Here is a 21,927-nt window from a genome sequence, read left to right as displayed (position 1 = left end):
GTGGTTTGAAAACTGTCATGAATCGTACTTTAGTATTTACCTACTCGTGTTTTATGAGTCGTTTATGGACTTTATTAACTTGCAAGGCTTTTTTAATAACAAAACTTCCGTGAGACACAGACATATTTAATATATAGAGAAGGGTCACTTACCTATGTATTTTAAGTCGAAGATTTTTCTAAGTTTCGCTCTATAACGAGGAGCATCTTCAACGTAATAAGCACGCGTTGGCTGCTTGTTGGTTGGTGGTTGGGTGTCAAACTTACATAATTGGTGGCATTTTTTCTTGCAGGCGGTCTGCTAAAAAGCCATCTGCATCCCCTCCAGAAAACCTTTAGATAGCGGAAATTAATAAATTAGGGGTGTTTTCATTGCATTCGCTATACTGTATTACAATTCTTGTCAGTAACTTATTTGCATTAATCTTATAACTCACTCTCTGGTCTAGGTTAGCGATGTAACGCGACGGGGGGTACCGGGGTGGTTCGAAAACTGTCAAGAATCTTACTTAAGTACATGGCCATGTATGTATGTAGGTATGTGGCTCGAAAAGTGTCGACAATCGTATTTTACTCGTAGTAAATATTTAAATACCCGTGTTTTATGATTTGCTTCCGAAGGACGAGACACCTCGTAATGTTTAGAATTTTTTTCGTTTATTTTAACTTTAATTATAGGTAGAGTTAGACCAAGAAAAGTCTGCAGCGACTTTGATTGCCCACGCAGTGCAAGTGTTATTTATACGTCATAATTTCATAGATGTTTGCCGTTTAAAATAACGCTTGCGCTGCGTGTGCTATCAAAATCGTTGCAGACTTTTCTTGGTCTAACTCTACTTACATACCGTTATACCGGGTGTGGCCTGTAACACGAGCAAATAATTAAATCATAGATTGTACTCCTCAAAAGGTGACACATTTGTTCAACAACTTTTAAAAATTATGAAGTATTTAGACTTCCTATTTTTCATACAAAATAAATATTATCTTCAGTGGACGCCATCGCCACGCCGTCGCCATATCATTGTGATTGACGTTGCTTGTCACGCCTTAAACTTAACATAATTCGCAATACATTGCGTCTTAGAATAAACTTTAAAGTGTATTAAAAATTAAACCACAAGTTATTTTTAAAAGTTGCTGAACAAATGTTGGTCAGTATGAGGAATACAGCCTACGGTTTAATTTTTTGCTCGTATTACAGGCCACACCCGGTATACGACTGATGCTACTTAAACTACCTACGATAACAATATTGTCTTCTTCTTTCAATTTAAGAGCTGGGCTCTTGTCGGTGCAGCGTGATGAAGTTGTCTCCATCTTGGTCGGTCCAAAGCCAGCCCCTTAGTGTACTGGTGCTGGTACGACACGGCCCCTACATGCAAACAAACAATATTGTATTAGTTAAGTAAAAAATTATGATCAAAAAGTCGCTAAAATTATTGGTAGATAAATTGGGTGCAAATATATTCGACTACGATATTTTAATTAGAACTACTTAGGCTTGGAGCATATAATTAAGAAATGTTACTGAATGACATCCTAAAATTGCACTAAAAGTACTATTTTTCCTTCTGTCTAATACTCTCTGGAGTATTGTCAACGTTTTCTGGCAAACTGAACTGACAACAAAACTGACCACAAGACGTTAACGTTCGTTAATTACACGATCTGACACAGACCCATCTCATCAGTATGTTACAAGAGCGTATATCGGTCTCATTCCCGTCACGTAAAGTGTGACAGAGAGTGTGTGAATATCGTGATATGCATAGACAAGAGGTTGAATAACGGAATTAAGCAGCCAATATTGGTTGAAATACATTCTTCTTCGAACTGGCTTTATGTTTAGGGCCACTTGACAAAATGTTACCTACAAACAAATTATAATGTCAATCGTTTCTAAACCTAAGGGCTCATTTAGACGATGCGAGAACTCGCATGCGAGTTTCATTACATTGCGGTTTTTGATCGGTCGGTTGAATTGGACATAATCAACAGTCCGCAATGTAAATAAAATCGCATGAGAGTTCGCGCGCCGTCTAAACCAGCTTAAATGCTTGCGCGAGGCTTTAGGATCTTAATACTTAAGTTTTTTCAAAGGACTACCTACAGTAAAATTTAACAGTCTTTCCACAATCTTCTTAAATTAATTCCTCAGCTAACACACTGTTCTTGCTACCAAAAATAATGTTTTACAAGGGGGCAATGTTGTTGTTTAACTTCTCGTGCTAATATTGATGCATGAGCAAGCGATAGATTCCAAAATTGAACAACTAGCGTAGCAACTGGTTCGAAAAGTGAAAACTGCCACCGAGAGCTACCGACTTTATAGATAATTTTCTTGAATTCGAGTCCATCTTGTAGACAAGTAAGCTAGTATTGAAGGAGACAAGTTGATATCCTAAGTCCAAAGAAACTAACTAACTTACGCATTTGTAATACTGGCGCGCATTAGTAGGGATTCTGTGCTCGAACGCGTACAGATCGAACCGCATATAACACCTGTACCAGAGATTAAATGATACGGGAAGAGATACGGTACTGTCGAAAGAACAAAGCGTATTTCCTGTATAAGGTATTTACTGTTTATTATTTGTGCAGGATATTTTTTTTAATTCTGTTGACTTAGGTGTTTGGCTAAGCACATTTAAAGAAGTTAAATGACATAGTTTGCGTAAATTCGGCTTTATTAAATATATAAAGCCGACCACTTACTAACAGGCTGCCGGACGATATCGGCCTGTCAGTTAGAACAAAAATTTGACAGCTCCGAACAACTGACAGGCCGATATCGTCCGGCGGACTGGTAATCAGTGGGCCCCATAATAGCTTCAAATCATATACCACTTTTGTAAAACTGGCCTTACAATATTAACTCAGCGAAACAATTGCAAATTATCTTTTGGTATTTTAAGTATAATATTAGGTAATGACCGATCTAAAAACTGAAAGTCAAATGTTTATTTCCAATGAAATTGAATAAACTGAATGACAAATTAAGACAAACAATTAAAAGCTCAGGCTTGTAGCGTATTTATGAATACACTTACTGTGTTACTTATGTGTTAACTAAAATACAAGAAAATACCCATTGTAAACCCAGTAAGATTTTAGGTAATAAGATTTTAGGTACCGCCGGTAGTGGAGTGCTAGAAATCGAGAAAATGTCAATGGACCAATAGACACCGTACAGTAATAATAACTTGGAAACGTGTGACGTATCCGCCGCTTTAATGTAATCTGTACGTGTACACCGCAACAGGTAATCCATTCAGATAGGATATCCATAAATCTTGTACAGTACCCATTAGTGCGGTACAATGGCAAGGGAGTTAGGCAACGGTCCGTGTATATTTTAACTGTTCGGTTCGTTTAAAAATAGACGTGCAATGCGGAAGCATAGGCGAGTCCATTTTGTAGTCTGTGCATTGACAGGTCTCGGATCTAAGCCTTTGTCCACACCGGTGCGTTTTCCAGCTGTACAACTGCTCAAAAGTATGTACCCACCCGGGCTTAACGGTGATTTTAACGAAATATTTATTATGGGCTGAATGTTACAAAACTCGATAGACAGGTTAAGTGTGATGGACTCAGTCATTACGGATTGAGAGGAAGAAGCTTATTGCAAGCAAGCATATTTCGGGTAGCTGACTGTTTTAAATAACCAAAAATGAGGTTGGGTTAACATTTTTAAATGGTAATGTACATAAAAATTGTTTGGTTAATTTGGATTGACTTTTTAAAACTTAATGTGATATTAAATGAACTTAACATTATATCGCAAATGTTTCTGAATAAAATTCCTTTAAGATAACATATTATGTTTTACAACTTTAATATGCTATTAAATATCGTGGCGCATTTTTAGTATACCCCAAATTCTGTATCTTTAGGTATTTAAATAAGAGTAAACAAACAATTTGTACATTTTCGTGCAGTTATAATATAACATTTATTGGTTAACCAACCAAATACAAAAGCGCCTGGATCAGTCACTGAACGACCTGACTTTAACCTACATTATTTTATCGTGTAATGTTTTCTTCTACCCTCAACTGGCTAAAGGGGCCCACTGATTAACAGTCCGCCGGACGGTATCGGCCTGTCAGTTAATTGTTCGGAACTGTCAAAATTTTGTTCTAACTGACTGTTAATCAGTGGGCACCTTTAAGGAGCCATTTGAGGGCAGATTTTATTTAAATACCTCAAGATACAGGGAATAGTCTGTGAACATACCTTTAAAGTGTTATAGACGAACTAGCACACATTTATATCTGACATAAACCTTTCGTACCCTTATTATTCGCGTAAGTATCTAAATCTAAGTGCGAAAAGTAAACTGTTATATGTTGGACATAAACGGGATGTAACTACCTGCCAATAAAATATACTGCCGATTTTATTGTCGAAATCTGTTGATATGCACATGGCCTCAATTCTGTATGATCTTGATCTATCATAAAATCTGACTTTTCAAGCAAATGTTACCAGTAACCGCTGTGTTGGTTGAATACGGAGGTTTTTAATTGCATCCTTATGGCAGTAATAGCTTATTGACAACCGAGATACCTTTTGATCGAAATCGCCAAATGTTTAATATTATTGTTAATATTTAAAACTATTTAGATCTTTTGCGCGATCTTTAAAAATTGAAATAAATCGACCTATACCTAATTGCTTATCAAAACTGTTTCAGTGTCTTGACGCTAGAGTGAAACGCCTGATTCGGAACTTTAATATATCGGCGCGATTCGGGAAATGTATTATCGAGATTCATTAGATATGAAATAAATTATTTCATATCTAAATTTCAAATAATAAAGATATGTGACGTTCCACGGCAAAAGATACCTTATTACGCTAGCGCTTACGCCGCATAGCCCCGCAATAATATTGGAGCGGCGTTAATAATAGCGTAAGCGCCAACCGCCATATGGTACCTTTACCCGTGGGACGTCACACATCTTTACTATTTCATATCTAGTGAATCTCTAATTCATTTCCCGGTTCGCGCCGTATGTACGTCAAAACTTAGCTCTAGATACAATATGGATCGGATCAGTGTCAAAAATTATGTTTTTGTTTCAAGAAACGTCACTTTGACACTGATATATCCAATCCATATCGTATCTAGAACAAATTTTTGACGTATATTAAAGTTCCACTCAGGCCGTTAATCATACACATGGTATAATAATATACTCCGCCTGGTACTCTATTCCCGTCTTTTCTAGGTCACCTAACTGACACAAGCCTACGTCATCATGCGACAGCGCTATATGATAATATGCGATAGCGCTATATATAGCGGCCATGTTATTGTAACGTAGGCCTGTGTCACTCTGGGAATAGAAGACCATGTTTTATTAGACCATGATCATACATACGTACCTACAAATACTACTTAACCCTTTATTTTGCCTTTGCTATAGTTAAGTCGGGTAGCACCCAATGTTTGCTCCAGCTACCAATAATCTATTTAACAGTTATGTGGCATCTATAACTAGTTCTAATTATGAATTGCGTGTTCCATAATTAAAATCCTATAATTGTGACATTAATCCTGCCACGGCCGGGGCAGGCGGCAAATCGTGTAATGGGCATATTTACATTTAAATTGTGTAAGCTTTCCCTGTCGGAGGTTGTTAGGGCCCTGGAAAGATGTTAACACGGCTACTGTAACTGCTCAGTGCTCACGCGACTTAATGGCTCCTCTACACGATGGGCCAACGTCGGCCAATCCAAGGGACGCTATTATGCGTTAGAGGGAGCAAGTGATATTGCTATCTCATTCTACCGCATATCTGCGTCCCTTGGATTGGCCGACGTTGGCACATCGTGTAGAGGAGCCATATTGTTAAGGCCAGAGCACACTGCAAGCGTAAGCAGATGTCTGTTTTCCAATAGTATTATGTAATTTAAGAATAAATCAAAAAACATTACTTCATTCATTCAATTTAAAACTTTTCTTAACTAAATGTTTCCAGTTTGAACAGGTTAGTGTTATTTAATATTAATTGCTTGTTCAAGTATTTACAGTGTTCTTCGCACTTTTAAAGGCATCACAGCATTTAACTGTGAGAAAGTAGAAATTTTGTACAATTAATTGATATTCTTTCCAATTAAAATTTAATTAAGTAACAGAGTAATAGAGGGCTCGTAAATGTTAATAAGTGAAGTTTTTAATCATAGTTTGTTGTAGGTAATTCTAATAAACATGAATATGCATTAATATAACACGTTGTTTTGAATTATGTAACATGTTATAGCTATAAATTTTTTAAAATGTCGAAATTGTAGGAAGAGCTGTTAATAACGTTCGGAGACTTTAAAAATTCCTACTACACAAAACTAGGGTTTCTGGTTTCTCGGCCTTTTTTATTTCTCGAGGCACGGGAATTCTCGACCACGATTTCTCGAATTTCTCGAGTACCTCGAGAAATTTTGAAAGTTTAAAAAAACACTGTTTTTTGTTTTTTTTTTTGCTTTATTGCAAGTTAGACTCATAGGGGTCGTAGGTTAGATCAAAAATCACACAAATGGTAATTTTATTGTTACTTTACTACAAATGATCAAAAATTCAACACCAACAAGATAAACTATAGGTGCAGGCGTGCGCGCCGGCGCGGCGATGTGATTTGCTATAGTGTATTTCATTCGTTTTATTTAACAAATTGTATACAAACCACAATATAGTATTTTATTAGGCAATTAATTTAACTCGATGTGACAAACTTACAGAAGTTTTACTACGAAATATTAATACTTACTCAACGTAACAATGAAGCTGGCAAAATTGTGCTATTTTACTAATAGGATAATACCTATATCGAGATGATTAGATTTGTCAAAAGTAATCTAGTTTTGTAATATTTGTTATTAAATGGCCCCATACTTCGTTTTTTAGCATTATAAAGAAGATAAGCGATCTTGACGTCTCTTTTTATTGAAAAACTTATGAAAAATAAGTCACGGCAAATATGTAACAATTATAAATCATATACGATCATTTACATTAACGATTTTTTTAATAGCGTTAATAGCGTTTTTCAATAAAAATACACTTTAAGATTGTTTACCTTTTTTCTAATGTTAAAAAAAAACGAAGTATAGTTATGAACCTAAAACGAGACGAATTATTTACACATAATTAAATAGTAGTTTAAAAGTTTCAATACATGAAAATCAGCTGAAGCCAGAACGATAGGCGACAGATCAAGGCAGTTTTTTATTTAGTTGGTTAACTAATAAATGTTTGAAGTACCGGAAAATGTAAAAAAAAACATTGTTAACATTTATTTAACTACCCAAAGAAATACACTATAGACACATCAAGTGTTATACGCGTGTTTTCTTTTTACTTATGACAAGAGATTTTTTTCTCGAGTTCTCGAGGCATTGAGTCTTTTTTTTCCCGCCTCGCCGAAAGACAAATTTCTCGAGAATTCTCGAGCAGAAACCCTACACAAAACAGAATTGTATTTTTTTAATCAATATTACTTATGAAAGATATCAGACTGTACATCTTACATCTCATCTTCATCATCATTATTCTCATCTTACCTCATGTAAACTAGCATGTTACATGAGGAAGGTACGTGTCTAACATATGATACATGTTATTTTATTTTATAGCTGTCATAGAAGGAATTATACACATAATTTCTAAACTTGAAAGTAAGATGTAGGTAAGTTGAATAATTCCTCCATAAAATCATTTTTTCGGATTTCTCAGTCTATAATTAACTACCTATAACTGTATTGCGTATAATAATCAACCTGTACCTATGTAAAAATATAGCTAAGTTTGTAAGTCCATATTTTAACGACCGCCATTAAATAATTACCGAGTGTACGTTAAGCTTCTTATAAATCTGCGTAAATTCCTAACAAGACGTGTGACTTTCAATAATTTGACACGATTTTATTTTTATTGCCAATAATCCGACGCAATAGAATGCATCCAAAATCGATTTGACTACCAACCTCCATACTTCCTAAATCGCATGCCATATGACGTTTATTTAATAATATGCTCTTTATTGTTTTCATGTTAGGGTTCATTTTCAATTAGCATAATTGTATCATAAGAGGTTGGTACAGCTAACGCACGACATGATACTGAAGCATCATTTTTATAGGCTGTTGTAAATTTATAAGTGGCACTTTCTTTTTAATTGAGATTACCTATCAATGGAAGTTATACGTGTGTATATATAACTGAAAATTCCTTGCGATTTAGAAGGCTAAATAATATGATATCTTCTTTCTTTTCTTTCAATTTAAGAGCTAGGCTCTTGTCGGTGCAGCGTGATGAAGTTGTCTCCACCTTGGTCGGTCCAAAGCCAGCCTCTTAGTGTCCTGGTACGACACGGCCCCTACATGCTCCTTTACTTGGCTCATATAACTCTTCCTTGGTCTTCCCCTCCCTCTCTTTCCATTTATTTTCCCATCTATGATGTTTCTGATGAAGTGGTCGTGTCGTAGCAGGTGGCCTATCATTCTTCCTCTTCTATTTTTAATAACACTCATTAGACTTCTTTCACTCTGTTTAGGACAGCTTCATTCGTAACTCTTTCAGTCCAACTTATTCCTTCTGATTGATCTGATATTAATATATTATAATCATGCCCGTTTCCTGGATATGTGAGCAGATATTAAATAGATCACAGGTTTCCACTTGTTATTTTACTAAGCGGCACGTTTCTTTCATTTAAATAAATAACTAACATATTGTTTACTTGAACTTGAAACCTTTAGACTTGTAAATGAATTCAATATTCACTGGCAAACTTTGGTGTAAGGTGTCTTGAAAGTTATATCTTATATGTTTCTTAAGCCGCCCAAGTGCTTCTACACCTACCTATCTTATTTCTTTTATTATATACTTACATATTATAAGTTATTTAGATGATCATTCTAATCTTGAAACTGAATATGAAGTGCAAATTTCCAGGATTAAAACGCAAATGGTAAACCACTTTAAATTCCATTTTGAAATCCAAGTGAATACAGATGGTTATTTTTATCATAAATATACATGACTTGGGTGGTCAGAATATTTAAGGAGAAAAGGAAACCTTACGTCATTCGAAAGATATTTTATAAACGAATTTAAATAAAATTGGCCAAACTCTTATATTATCCGTTAGATTTAAATCGAATTCTCATAAAACAATCAAAATCGAATGAAAAAAAAATATGGCATGACTAATCTAATTTGACGGCACTTACGAAAATATGACGGAGAAGCAAATTATGCTAAATTATGACATACCGTTAAATGACTTGTTTGTTTTGCTGATTGAAAGATATGAATATTTTATGAATAACGATTATTTATAAATATTACGTAGCTTATACTTTTATACTTAACTGTGAAAGATTGTAGTATCTACAAGAATATAAACTTGAAGAGGAGCCCTAAATATATAAATCTTAGAATTCAGATAGCAAATAAGTAGGTAAGTAAGTAAACGCTTCATTGTACGAAAAGAAAGGAATATTGGTTACATCAGATAGTTGTTCTAAAGCGCGGAGCGCGTATTTTCTCGTATCTAGGGACAAAGAGAATAGATAGTATAGAGGGGTCCTGTCATAGTAAATTTTGTAGTCACAGTAAATTTACTGCCATCTATCGACACACGACCAAAACTCAAAATGAAAACCTATAAAACTATCAAAAATTAATATATATGGATAAATGATTTTATTATTTTTATATCATTTTGACCCATGTTCATTCACTGATACATATGTGTTAAAATTGTTAAATATGAAACGGTGTCGTCACCGCCATCTAGCCGAGGATAGGCCAAAGGTGTATGCGCCATCTGTCCGAGAATGACTTTTTCTTGACTTCCGAGGCACGTTTTTTCCTTAGACTTTATTCATCTTATACGGAGTTACATATGTCTTTGCTAGGGATTTACAATCATTCAATACGTGGAAATTAGGCTCAGATGTGTTTGCCGAAGACCTATCCGCAGACAGATCATCAGGACAGGACATTTTTATCCCTAACTTTACGTCAAAATATCTCAGTATAAAGTACCGTTTTAAATTAATAGAAAATACACACAAATCCCAGACGAATAAATCTAGAATCTACAAATAGGTACTATCACAGCATATCTCATAAAAGTATATAATTTTTTTTAGTTCGTTATCTCTTCCCTGCTAATTCTTAATTACGATGTTACTTTTTATCAACGATTGATGTTTCTTCTAACTTGTTTGTTTTTGCAGTAAGCCAGATTAATGGTATCGATTTATTTCATATACTTACTAGGGTGTTTCATTTTTCCGAATTTTCGATTTTCATCTGACTTTGCTCGAATTCTTGTTCTAACTGATAAAAAAATATTATACGTTAAAAATTTTTTAAATTGGTCAACATTTAGAGGTTGCACAACATCAACAAAGATTTTACAAATAACCAACGACTCTACATCGGAGGGTAGAAAATGGTTTAAGCGGCTACCATCAAAGCGGAGAGTAGTGTGATACTGAACCTTCTACATATAAATAAATTTTAAAATTAGTAGTAATCTTGGATTTTGGTTACTCGATAAATGTTCTAATTAAGATTTTTCAGTTTTTCCACATGTTTCCAAAGGAAAAGTGCTTTTATCGTGTTTTAGACGCAAAATTCAGTTTTCTCATTCGATTTTTGTATCAGTTCATTATATTTTGTAATTTTAGAACATAGTTCATTTTCACGCAATGTATGGGGTTCTCACTCTACCTTTTCAACTTGTGCAACCTCTAAACGTTATTCGATTCTTTTGAAAATTGAAATAGATAGTTTTTAGTGTGGGAAGACTCCATTGGTGAGCAAAGTCAGGAAAAATACTACAACTTTTTTTTCTCCATACAAAAGTGAATCACCCTAATACTTACCTATCTGTGCAAAAACCGGGTAACTGTTAGGGATTAATGCGCGTGGAAAGTTCAGTAAAGCGCGAGTTGGTTCTGTTCTGAGCATAGACGGTACAGATTTGTTTTTTTTTGAGTGGCTGTGGTCTTTTTATGTTTAAGTAGATTAGATCGTGTCACTAATACTATTTATAATGTGCTGACTTAAACTTTCACGATTTTCAAGCATTGATATTTATTTACTATTAAACGTCTTAAGCTTAACTATACGCAATTAAGTCCCGTTTAAGTTAATAATAGCTTGTTTTAACAACAAAACCACCTTCATACCCTGGGTTTTTGATGCAAGTCATGTCATAGTATGCCGTAGTATGTTTTGAAAAATATTTTATCTACACACATATCATAAACTGTCTATGATGCCTTCAAAATCCGTAAATAATGGCCCACATTACGATAAACTGTTTTGTTACAGCAAATTTCTTATCTGTGAAAATGTGGTAATAGCTTCATTACTATATCAAAATCGATTTGGTAATGCATTCAAATTTCGAACATCTCTGAAAAAAAAGCAATTTGATTTGACCCCTATTCTAATATCAGTCGAGATGACGTTTTATTCGAAATCAAATGACAATTGCATACAATATTGGCAAATCTCGCATGTAAGTTGGTATCGGACGATATGGTAATCGACCCCGACTCTATATAGTTTGTCTCTGAATTAAAAAAAGAAACTACAGATGCATGACGTGCGTGAAAAAAGTTTTCATTTGCCGCCATTTGACGTATAGTTTATCTTTTAATTAGTTTGTAAGTAAAAAATAATGTGTTATGTTGTTTTTAAAGTAACTATAACAAAAGTTTCATGTAAAATGTGCGATAAAAATATTTCGGAGACGCCATCTCATATCCGCGAGTTCCACCAGAGAGCAAAATCGGCTGTAATATGAGGTTAGTGAATATATCATAGAAAGTTTATAATATGTGTGTAGATAAAGCAGTGTATGTAACTATACATAATTAGGCATTAAAACACTCGTGCGATACTATTATGAAACTCATTTCATTCGTTTCATAAACCCACACTCGTATTTTAATGCCTTTCATTATGTAGCAGTCACATAAACTACTATGGTAGATTGGTAATACTTATTGTTTACAAGGGCGCAAGGTTCTTATTTAACCTCTGCTAATATTTATAAACAAAAAACAAGCTTTGCTATCGAGTTTTCACAACATTTTCATCACACCAACGCGAGGTTAATACTAAGCTGTAAAACATTACAAATCGAATCCAATTTAATTCTAATAAATATTCTTCATATAAAATCATTACTTTATAGTCAATCCTACCAGCCAACTATGAGGAAACAACTTAAAATTTGCATCATATTACTTTGGTACTCTTGTAGATGCAATGCAATTTTCCAATCGGCATTTGCGAAAGAGAGCTATTCCTTTCTGTGTGTATTGTTACAGAAAATTCTATTATACCTAAACTAGTCATATCACCAGCAGAAATGCTAATCGTATCACAGTTAATTTTCACTCTATATAATAATTCTTTCAAGTAACTTTTTGATTTCCCAAGGAACCCCAATATTTATGAGCCTGTGAGTCGTTTATTGACCCCCAAAGTAACGAGGACCGCCTTGGTGACTTACGGCGTAGTTGTAATTTGGCTCGGCCAATTGCCTGAGTTGTCATGCGTAGCTTATTTCGAAAATAACAGGATACTTATGTATATTATTAGGGATAACAAAGAACTCGAAGATTAATAATAAGTATTCGGTCTTTGTTCATGGCAGCAGTAATTTTGTATGTAGTCTGTAGTGTGGAGTTTAAATTTTTTCCTCGTTTCAGGTACCACATTTGGAAGGAGACAATTTTACAAAACGTAAGTTTTTTATTTACGATAATAAATAGCGCAAAAACTTGCGGCTACTAATATAAAATTTGCACTCGAACTTTTATATTATTTTGCAATGATGTTGACATGTGCGTGATATTTTAAATTATGACAAATGGCGGTAAAGTTTGAAATGAATACTGTAAATAAATAATCATAATTGTCATATCAATCAACAAATATAACTATTTTAGACATTAACGTAATACATATTATGCTTAAACCGGTAAGTAACTAGGGTCCAAAGTTATACAACGCTAAGTATATTTTTACTTGGGCTGGTGACATAATCTTTAATAGGAAGTATTTTACACATGGGCTCAATAATTTCGCGACGTCATTCAACTGTCGAGAAATTGGACATAAGGCAATATTTTTCCTATTTTCCACTACAAAATTAATATAAAAATTTAAGTATAGTACCTAATAAAATTTTATATAACGTTTCCTCCTGTTTACCATGCCATAAAAACTACATAGGTATTAAGATTATTGCCGTATGGTCATACCATAATAACTAATAAGAACATATTGAGCTTTTATTTCTATAATGACTCTATTTACCGAGGATATGAAAAACTGGAATCATTAAATAACGTTTAAATTCTAATAAGTCATTATCATTATCTTCATTTGTACGTAACTATTTATGGCCCGACTAAGGACGTCTTTTTTATTATATTTTTTTATGTATTAAAACGATTACTATTTATGTTAATTGCTGTGAGGAATAAATAGTTGTTAAATGGGTATTGCCATTAACTGTAAGGAATAAATAGTTATAAAATAATTATTGCCATTCCATGATTTTCCGTGTTATCGAGTTTTATGGTACTGTATAAATTATTTAATATCTCTATTTGAAACTTTGAATTGTAACATTTGAACCGGTGCTAAACAAAATACTATTTTGCTATTCAGTTTTATTTAAATAATTCATTACTGCGACAAATAGTGCGTAACTCTAACATTTAGGGTAAATATTTATTACTGACTATCTATCTTTGTAATTCAGTGCATTACTGGATTAAGATTGTTAAATTCATCAAAAAAAGAAACACGAAAACATTTTATTAAAAACTTGTACCCTCATAAGTAAATTGATAAATCTTAATCATAAATTTCATAACCTTCGTGTGCGGCACTGCAGCTAGATTTAATTATATCTAACTTAGACAATAATTCTAATTAAATACAATTTGTATCAGTATTCAGTTTGGTGTGAATGAGAATAATTCTACATTTCTAAACCAAAACGTCTTATGCGACTGTAAAACTATTATTATATATGACTCTTTGCCTCTGTACTGGAGAAATTATATATCTAGACTTAGATCAATGATGCAATTCTTACGCATAGACGAGCGTTGGTCTAAAAAACCAGTATAAGGCCAACATGCAATAATCTCTCATCGATGTTTCCTGTTATAATGGTTTCGTCTGAGACTTTTGCTCGTCCTCTTTGTAAAGATTTTAATGACGGCCAACATCGCGCTCAGTAGCCGTCTTATACCAATTAAGATCCCAATCGTTAGTATTTGTTTTGTGAAATTAATCGCGCAGATGTCATATCGGATAGTCACAGTCTGAATTTAGAACAGGTAATGTTAGATAGTGAGAGAGATATCGTTAGCGCTAACTGAATTGTGGAATTATGCTTAGATTTGTATTGTATTTGTTTTAACACTTTCACTACAAGGCTCCTTACGAAATTAATTGTCTAGTTAGTACCATGTTCGTGGTTGAAATGTTATTCTATTGCAACAATTTAATTTATTTACTAAGTAAGTATGTTTACTTATATTTATTTCTATACTTTAGCCTAGATAGTAGAATCTCTGATCAAGCAACAAGAAACCGTTTAGTGGAACAACCGTTCTAGTCATTGTGAAGAGTCTCAATGGATCATGCCTTTTTCGGTAGTGTTTTGATTTACGATAAAATAGAGGTATTAATCGCTAGCTAAGGCAAACTACATGATTACATACATGCAAGGCAATGTAATGGATGAAGCGATTTAGATACAATCCTGAAAATTAAAAGTTCAAACGAATTCGTGAAACAACTTCACGACTTCTTGATAGAAACATTTTTAGAACAATCGGAATCTCATAAAATATTAGCAATGTCCACGTTGAACTTGTAAGCAAAATACTATACAACCCTGCATATCATTAATTCATCATAATTATTATCATTAATGTGCGAAGTAACTAAAGAAGTGTATCTACTAACAAATTCTTATCGATTAAGTAACATAGGTATACAACGTTAAACTTAAATACATAGTATGTTCCTACCGTAACACACACATTGTGAGTACTTTGTATGTAATGTTATTTTTTAACACACCTATAAGTAACCATAGTGTGACGGTACTATTGCAAAAACAATTCTTAACTTAATCATAAGTAGAAATAAATTAAGTTTAATGCGCCGACGGTATCACATTAGTACATAGAAGAATTAAAACTAAATGTCATGCTTTCTAGCCTCATGGAAGTTGATTAATATCGTTGATTTAATTATAATGGGGAAAACAAAGAGATAACATCTAGCTGAGTATCAAAAGTAACATTTATAATCGAGTTAATGCGTTGTTTTTATTAAATATTTATTAAGGTAATAGGTTGTGTATGTACAACGTGATATTATCTCAACACCCCGCCCTAATCTACTATTACTTTTAAGTTTAATCTACCTATAGAACTATCTGTGACTCTAGTGAAAATGAGCTCAGGTTTCGTGAAGCAAAGGTAAAAATATAAGTAATGTAAGTATAATTTCCATATAACAGGTTGTACTTGCCTACCCTTTTTCACGTGAGCTACGCGAGATTACCCCTTTCCATAACAGACTCAGAAATATTTCATGGGATTTATTAAACGCGCTTTGGTATCTCAACATAGTGATTTTAGAAAATTATGGGATGACAGGTATTAGTGATTTAGCACGAATTGCCTTAAAAAACCCGTATATAATCAAGCTTATAATTTTTAAATTATATTGTAATAAATAATTAAGGAAAATGAATATTGACTACTTACTAAAACTTAAAACTTAAGATCATCCCATTTTAGAAGGTGTCAGTCAATGTACAAAAGTTTACTTATGGCACAGTAGTAAACACTGGTTAAAATAATTATAGATGAGTAAAACACGTACATACATTCTTAACAGCTGCTGTATTTTTATACCTAATAAAATTATGCTATCATGGCGATAGTCTAAGTAATCGTACGTTTAAATAATAAAATCTATTTTAGGTGGGGTTACCCACCTGGTAAGCACGCCTCCAATGATTAACATAATACAGCAAATAATTTTATAGCTTAAAGATTTATGATGTGTATTGTATCTAGTTACATCTACAGGCATAACAAACACACAAAAGACCATTTGGATTGTTTTACCGATGAAGAGTATTGGTTCAGGCTCTCGCTAAGTTTGCTTAACGCCATTTCACAAATGTTTGCTCGCCGTTAGTATGGCTTGTTAACAGTTCTTGTCAACTATGTAAACATTACCTGTTAGGTTTTGGCAACGTTATTGATCTATAAATAACAAAAAAAAGGAGGAAAAATTGTCTTATTTTGCTGTTTTACTGATATATTATGCAATGTTGGTATGGTACTTATGAGTACCTATTAAAAACATTTTGTTCAAATCAAGTACCAAATTAAAATATGATAATAATAGGGAAGCTACAAATATTTTAAATCATTCCATAATGCATTATAAAAATAAAAATAAAGCGTTAGTTCTACATTTAAATCAAAATCGAACTATAAGCTAAACCAACTAATCTTCTTTAAAACCTCACACTTGCCACTTTAACATTATCTCGCACAGTTTGTCACTATTTATCTTCTGTACACTATGCCGCCACTTTAAACATAAGGGCTATATTTTAATAATGTTCACTTGGCTTTTACGACGTTATAAAATAGACTAGATTGCTATTCCTATCGCTTACCTCAGTCACACACTCGTTTTGCTAAGTCGACCAATGTAATAGTGTTGCCTGATAATGCATAGTTCTTACGAGACTCAAGTTCACTGGATACCTCGCTCGCAAACATATTGTATGCGACGGTAATATGGTGCTAAAGCTAATCAGTGCTAAAGCTACACCATTAGCATAATGCTGATTGCGCATGAACAAAATAGAAGCCGATACAGCGTCATGCATTAGTTGGAGCCGGGTGGTATTTAGTTAAGGATCATTTTTATGCGCATAATCAATTATCTGAGCTAGTTTAAGCACGTTTAAGTATGTAGTTTTACTTTACTTGGTTGCGCATTTTCAATGTTACGATGGGCTTTTAATTTATATTGGTTCAAAGCTTCAATGACATGACTGCCTCATGATTTTCCGAAAAAAATTCTACTTCCCATATTCCTAATGCTTATAATTATAGCGCTTCCTTTATTTCTATAAAAAAAATTCATGAACTTATTACCTTTATAGTGTACTAAGGTTTTTACTAATATTATTTTTGCAATATTATTTTAATATTAATATTGTTCATACTCTTATATATATGTACCTTTTATGCAAAGAATATTCCTTCAATTGTATGTTTTTTACGTCTAGATACATAGTATTATATTATACGCAATTCGATAAAAAAATCTAGAATAAAAACAAAAAAATCCTGAAATAGGTATTAGATGCTTATTACATAAAGTACTTCACTTCCTTTTTTTTACTTGATTATTCATCTATGATAAATGGCTTTAAATAACAAAAACTGAAAGTTATTCCCTTCATGTAGACATACGAGTATGTATAAGTTTTTCGCACACTTTAATTAAGGAGAAAGTCCTCATCAGGCGCGGTATTGTGGCGATAAAGCAGGTTGATTTAGCGCTCGGACCTGGTTTATTCTGCCGGGTATTATTCGCTACAAGCTCGGGTAGGATGTGGCTACACTAATAAAATACCTGAAGCCGTACTATCTTTTCTAAATTGATTTTGCTCGTTTGCGTAAAACTTCCCTATATGAACTTTTTCTCTCTCTCTCTCTCTCTCTAGGTTGTCTGGAAGAGATCGCTCTTCAGCGATAAGGCCGCCCGTTGTTTACCTCTGTCTTCATATATTATATGTGTTTACATGGACATTTATTCTTCTGAGGTTGTGCAATAAAGAGCATTTGTATTGTATTGTAGCTCTCATCTCATAGCCCATTTCTACGCCTTAGAATTCTTTCTAGAATAAAAAGTACCTATCATGTTACTAACATGAGGTGTCAGGTTATGTACTCTCAGGGTACTAAAATTTACACAAATGTTCAGCCGTCTTTGTTTGCTATCAAACACTAAACATTAAGTTTGTACCTAGACTTAAGTACCACCGCTTTTAACCCTTGATCAGAGATTGGTAGATTCGGGATAGTTGATATCATAAACTGTAATTTTGCAATCAGATTTCAAACGATCTTGTCATGCGAGACATCAAGAGAAAGAACGACCAATAAGTTTGTTTTTATACAAACTACATTTCTATGTACACCTGTCAGTTACTTTTCTTTCTCATATCATTTAAAGAGCAAAAACAGACATGACGGGACATCTCTAATATCCATAAAGATTTATTTCCGATGTGTCCTTCTTTGTACTTTTGTAATAAATAAAAATCATATAAAAACAAACGTCCCTGCGTAACCGTAGCCTTACTTCAAGGCTATCGCTCGACATTCCTATGGCATTATATCGCCTAGGAAAATTGTAAGTGCGCTATCTCTACACCGACTTGGTTCACGTCCAACCATTTGCTTGAATAAATATACGAATGCAGCCTTATTTACAGGTCCTTGAGTACGGGCACAGTGTGGTCTGAGATATAAATCGATTTCGAGGTGAAAATGTTTGTGATTTGTGAGTGAGATAGTTCATAAAAACTTTATTAGCTTTTGTTCGTATGGTATTAGTATTTTAAGTAACTAATTAATTAGTGAAATTGTCATCATGTTAAAAAAGCTATAACTAAAATTGTTTTTTTTTTCTGATGACGCTTGTACAGCTTAACTATATAACGTATTTAGGGACATTTTTTTCATTTCTTTCACCTGTATTCGTATAATTGGTATAAAACATGTCCCCAAATTAGTTTACGTAAAATTATCGGTACCGTAAGGTCGGGGTACTCTAGCTCCCCAAGGTTACTTTGTTCACCCATGAAAACCTATTTTATTGAATTGATAAATTCTTAAAAATAACATTATGTGATTAATCTGTTTTTGTGTAAGCGTTTAATGGCGTTTATAAGAATCTATTATTTCATTAAATGGGTTTTCAGTGGTGGACAAAGTAACCTTGTAAGGGCTAAAGTACCCCGACCTTACGGTACTACCTTGATATTGTGTTATATTATTTTCAGGATTAAGTTCTCTAAATCGTATTCATATTCAACCACCACGTGAATGTCAGTCTTACTTATACTTTGTGGTGGAGGGTAAAGGTCACTTTCATTTAAAGTGATTCCGTTCAAAGTGATGCCGTTTGATCCCGACATGCTCCAGAAATTTTTATTCCACGAATAAAATGTAAAAGTTGTCTGACATTAGAACTCGTAGAATATATAAATTTAGGAGAATATTTTAAAGGAACACCACCTATCTTGAATCTCATTTAAATATTGAATCAAGAAAGAGCTTTGTAATTTTAGTTGCCATGTATGTAACACTGATATTTATGTAAACTTGCTAGCGTAGCCAATTAATGGATTTTATTAAACGGAAACTTGGGTATACTGGACAACGCTCCTAGTGATGATATATATAGCCATTTCTTGAGACTTTTTTCGTGTAATTTTCATGCAAGTTATTTGTCGTTAGGGAAAAGGTTTTAAAAAGCTAGATTGCCACGTTAATTTGAATTTTACTTACTTTCTTATCAACTTTTTCTATACTAGCAGCTAATTCTTGTTCCAGCCTATTAATTATGGTGTTTGGTCGTTTCAAAAGACGTATGATAAATCTCAATTAACTACGTTCTTGTGTTTTAGCGATATTACATTTATTTATGTTTTATTTACATTTCACTAAACTTTCATTGGTTATGCGAAATTTGAATAAGTATTTTGTGCCGGGTTTCCATTACTCATTACTACATAGATTAACTTTTGTGTGTAGATACCTTAATTTCCCATTTTGTTATAATTAAAGCAAGGATGTACAGCCTTGTTCTTCGAGCTTAGTGCATACCTATGCAAGAAATCGCAGGTAATCAAAAGAAGTCTGGCAGTCTAGCAGTTGAGTCCATACTTAAAGTCGCGCTTGATGAATAGCCCGCTCCATAGACCAGAGAATTCGACTCCACACTCGCGTTCGCGGCTTCGCGCCGCGATTCGCGCACGAGTGTATAGCGGGCTTATGGAGTCGCGCGCGAGAACGCAATTCATGCTAGACCGCCTGATCGCTGATTAAGAATGATTATTACGAATTTCGTAGTCATAATTATATCGGTTTGCCTGCCTTGGCGAGGGATAGAATTTATCTTAGCACCCTAATTAATGCTCTTTATGGATAATAATGACGTTTATCAATAACCAATAAAAAAGCGATAGCGGCAATTTCGCTACCGCAGTAAAGTTTATCGCGAAAGTGCAAGTTTATGATATATAAATTCCAACTTAGACAGAGTTATTGTTTATTTTCCTCCCTTTATCTTGGTCAGGTGGGTCACCTCGGTTTATGGTTTCGAAGTTTTCGTTTGTAGAAGCGGCTACCGCAGACAAAGTCGAATACGATCCGATATGCTTGAAAATAAATAATGAACTCGAAAATAATATTTGTCTAATTATTTGCAATAATCTTATACCTTTAAACGAGCAATTCTTGTATATTTATTTATATATTTCGGGGATCTCGGAAGCGGCTCTAACGATTTCGAGGAAATTTGCTATATACCTAGGGGTTTTCGGGGTCGAATAATCGATCCAGGTAGGTCTTATCTCTGTTTTCCGAGCAAAGCTCGGTCTCCCAGATATTAATAATTATAGACGCTGCTATTCTAATACCTCTGAAATATAGGATTTTTCCGGATACCTACCGAATTTTGTTATTTACCATGAAATATTATCAGACCAACGTTTGTAGGCGCCTTTTACATAGCTTGGTACTAGTAGTAGATATTTAGTTTCATATCATCATTCTTTATTCATAAGTCGAGATTTCCAATCACATTTTATACGCATTCTCTGCAAACAATCCGCAATAAACTTTATTTTTAATCAGATCGTCTATAACCCGTACAGATTCGGTATGTAGAAAATACGTAAGTACCTAAATGATTTTCTTTAGGTGGCGTTTTCATATAGTTATTTCATGATAATATCTCATTTACTATGAAGTATTTGAACAAATTAAATTATTTTTCAGAAAATATTTTAATTTGTTTTTTTATCAAGTAGAAACACTACTATATAAATTATAAACTGAAATAAATGTCATATACTAAGAAAAAGTGACCAAGGCCTCCAGTGCCCCAGGCTGGAATCGAACCAGCGTCCTCTGCTATCGCGGCAGGTGCTAGGGGGCGCCACAAGCCTTCAGTAGGAAGTGCATATACTTGGAAAATTTGACTAATGTCGCTGTGGCCCGGTGGCCGAGTGGTTCAGGCACCTGCCGCGATAGCAGAGGACGCTGGTTCGATTCCAGCCTGGGGCACTGGAGGCCTTGGTCACTTTTTCTTAGTATATGACATTTATTTCAGTTTATAATATCTCATTTATCATGATATAAAATATGTTTACGAAAGTATTACATTTTCTGCGATAATTTTATGAAAAAAAAGTCAACTGTCACTTTGTCAACTAAGAGAAAGATAATAAAAACACAATTTAACACGATATTAACGCCGCGCAATTTAAAAATAGTTTTGAGTCAAGTGTACAAATATGGGTGTAGACATATTACTCAAAAATATGTCCCATAGTTCTTAATTCGCTGACACAAGAGCTATGGGATATATTTTTGAGATGATTTGGGCACCCATATTTTTACACTTGACTGTATACGACAGTACATCTCACGCGCACCAGTAAGTGCAAGAGAAATGCCTGACGGTATCGTCTTGAGTCGTCCCATTCGTTTTTCGTCAAGTTCTTAAATTAGTCCTATTCTGCTTTCG

General features: G+C 33.9%; 1 protein-coding gene and 1 long non-coding RNA gene across 2 annotated transcripts in view; one reads left to right on the top strand and one right to left on the bottom strand.

Moving 5' to 3' along the window:
• The window catches only part of LOC134791805 (uncharacterized), a 470,284-nt gene that overhangs the window by 9,397 nt on the left and 438,960 nt on the right, over positions 1 to 21,927 (bottom strand). The gene's annotated exons all lie outside the window — the stretch shown is intronic.
• LOC134791501 (uncharacterized) overlaps positions 12,762 to 21,927 on the top strand; it is a 32,571-nt gene continuing 23,405 nt past the window's right edge. The window contains exon 1 of the mRNA XM_063762546.1: positions 12,762 to 12,780. The gene's annotated coding sequence lies outside the window, so the exon portion shown is untranslated. The remainder of the gene's footprint in view (positions 12,781 to 21,927) is intronic.

Source organism: Cydia splendana, chromosome 6 (assembly GCF_910591565.1).
Source record: "Cydia splendana chromosome 6, ilCydSple1.2, whole genome shotgun sequence".
Taxonomy (NCBI): Eukaryota; Metazoa; Arthropoda; class Insecta; order Lepidoptera; family Tortricidae; genus Cydia; species Cydia splendana.
This window is presented reverse-complemented; position numbering and strand designations above follow the sequence as displayed.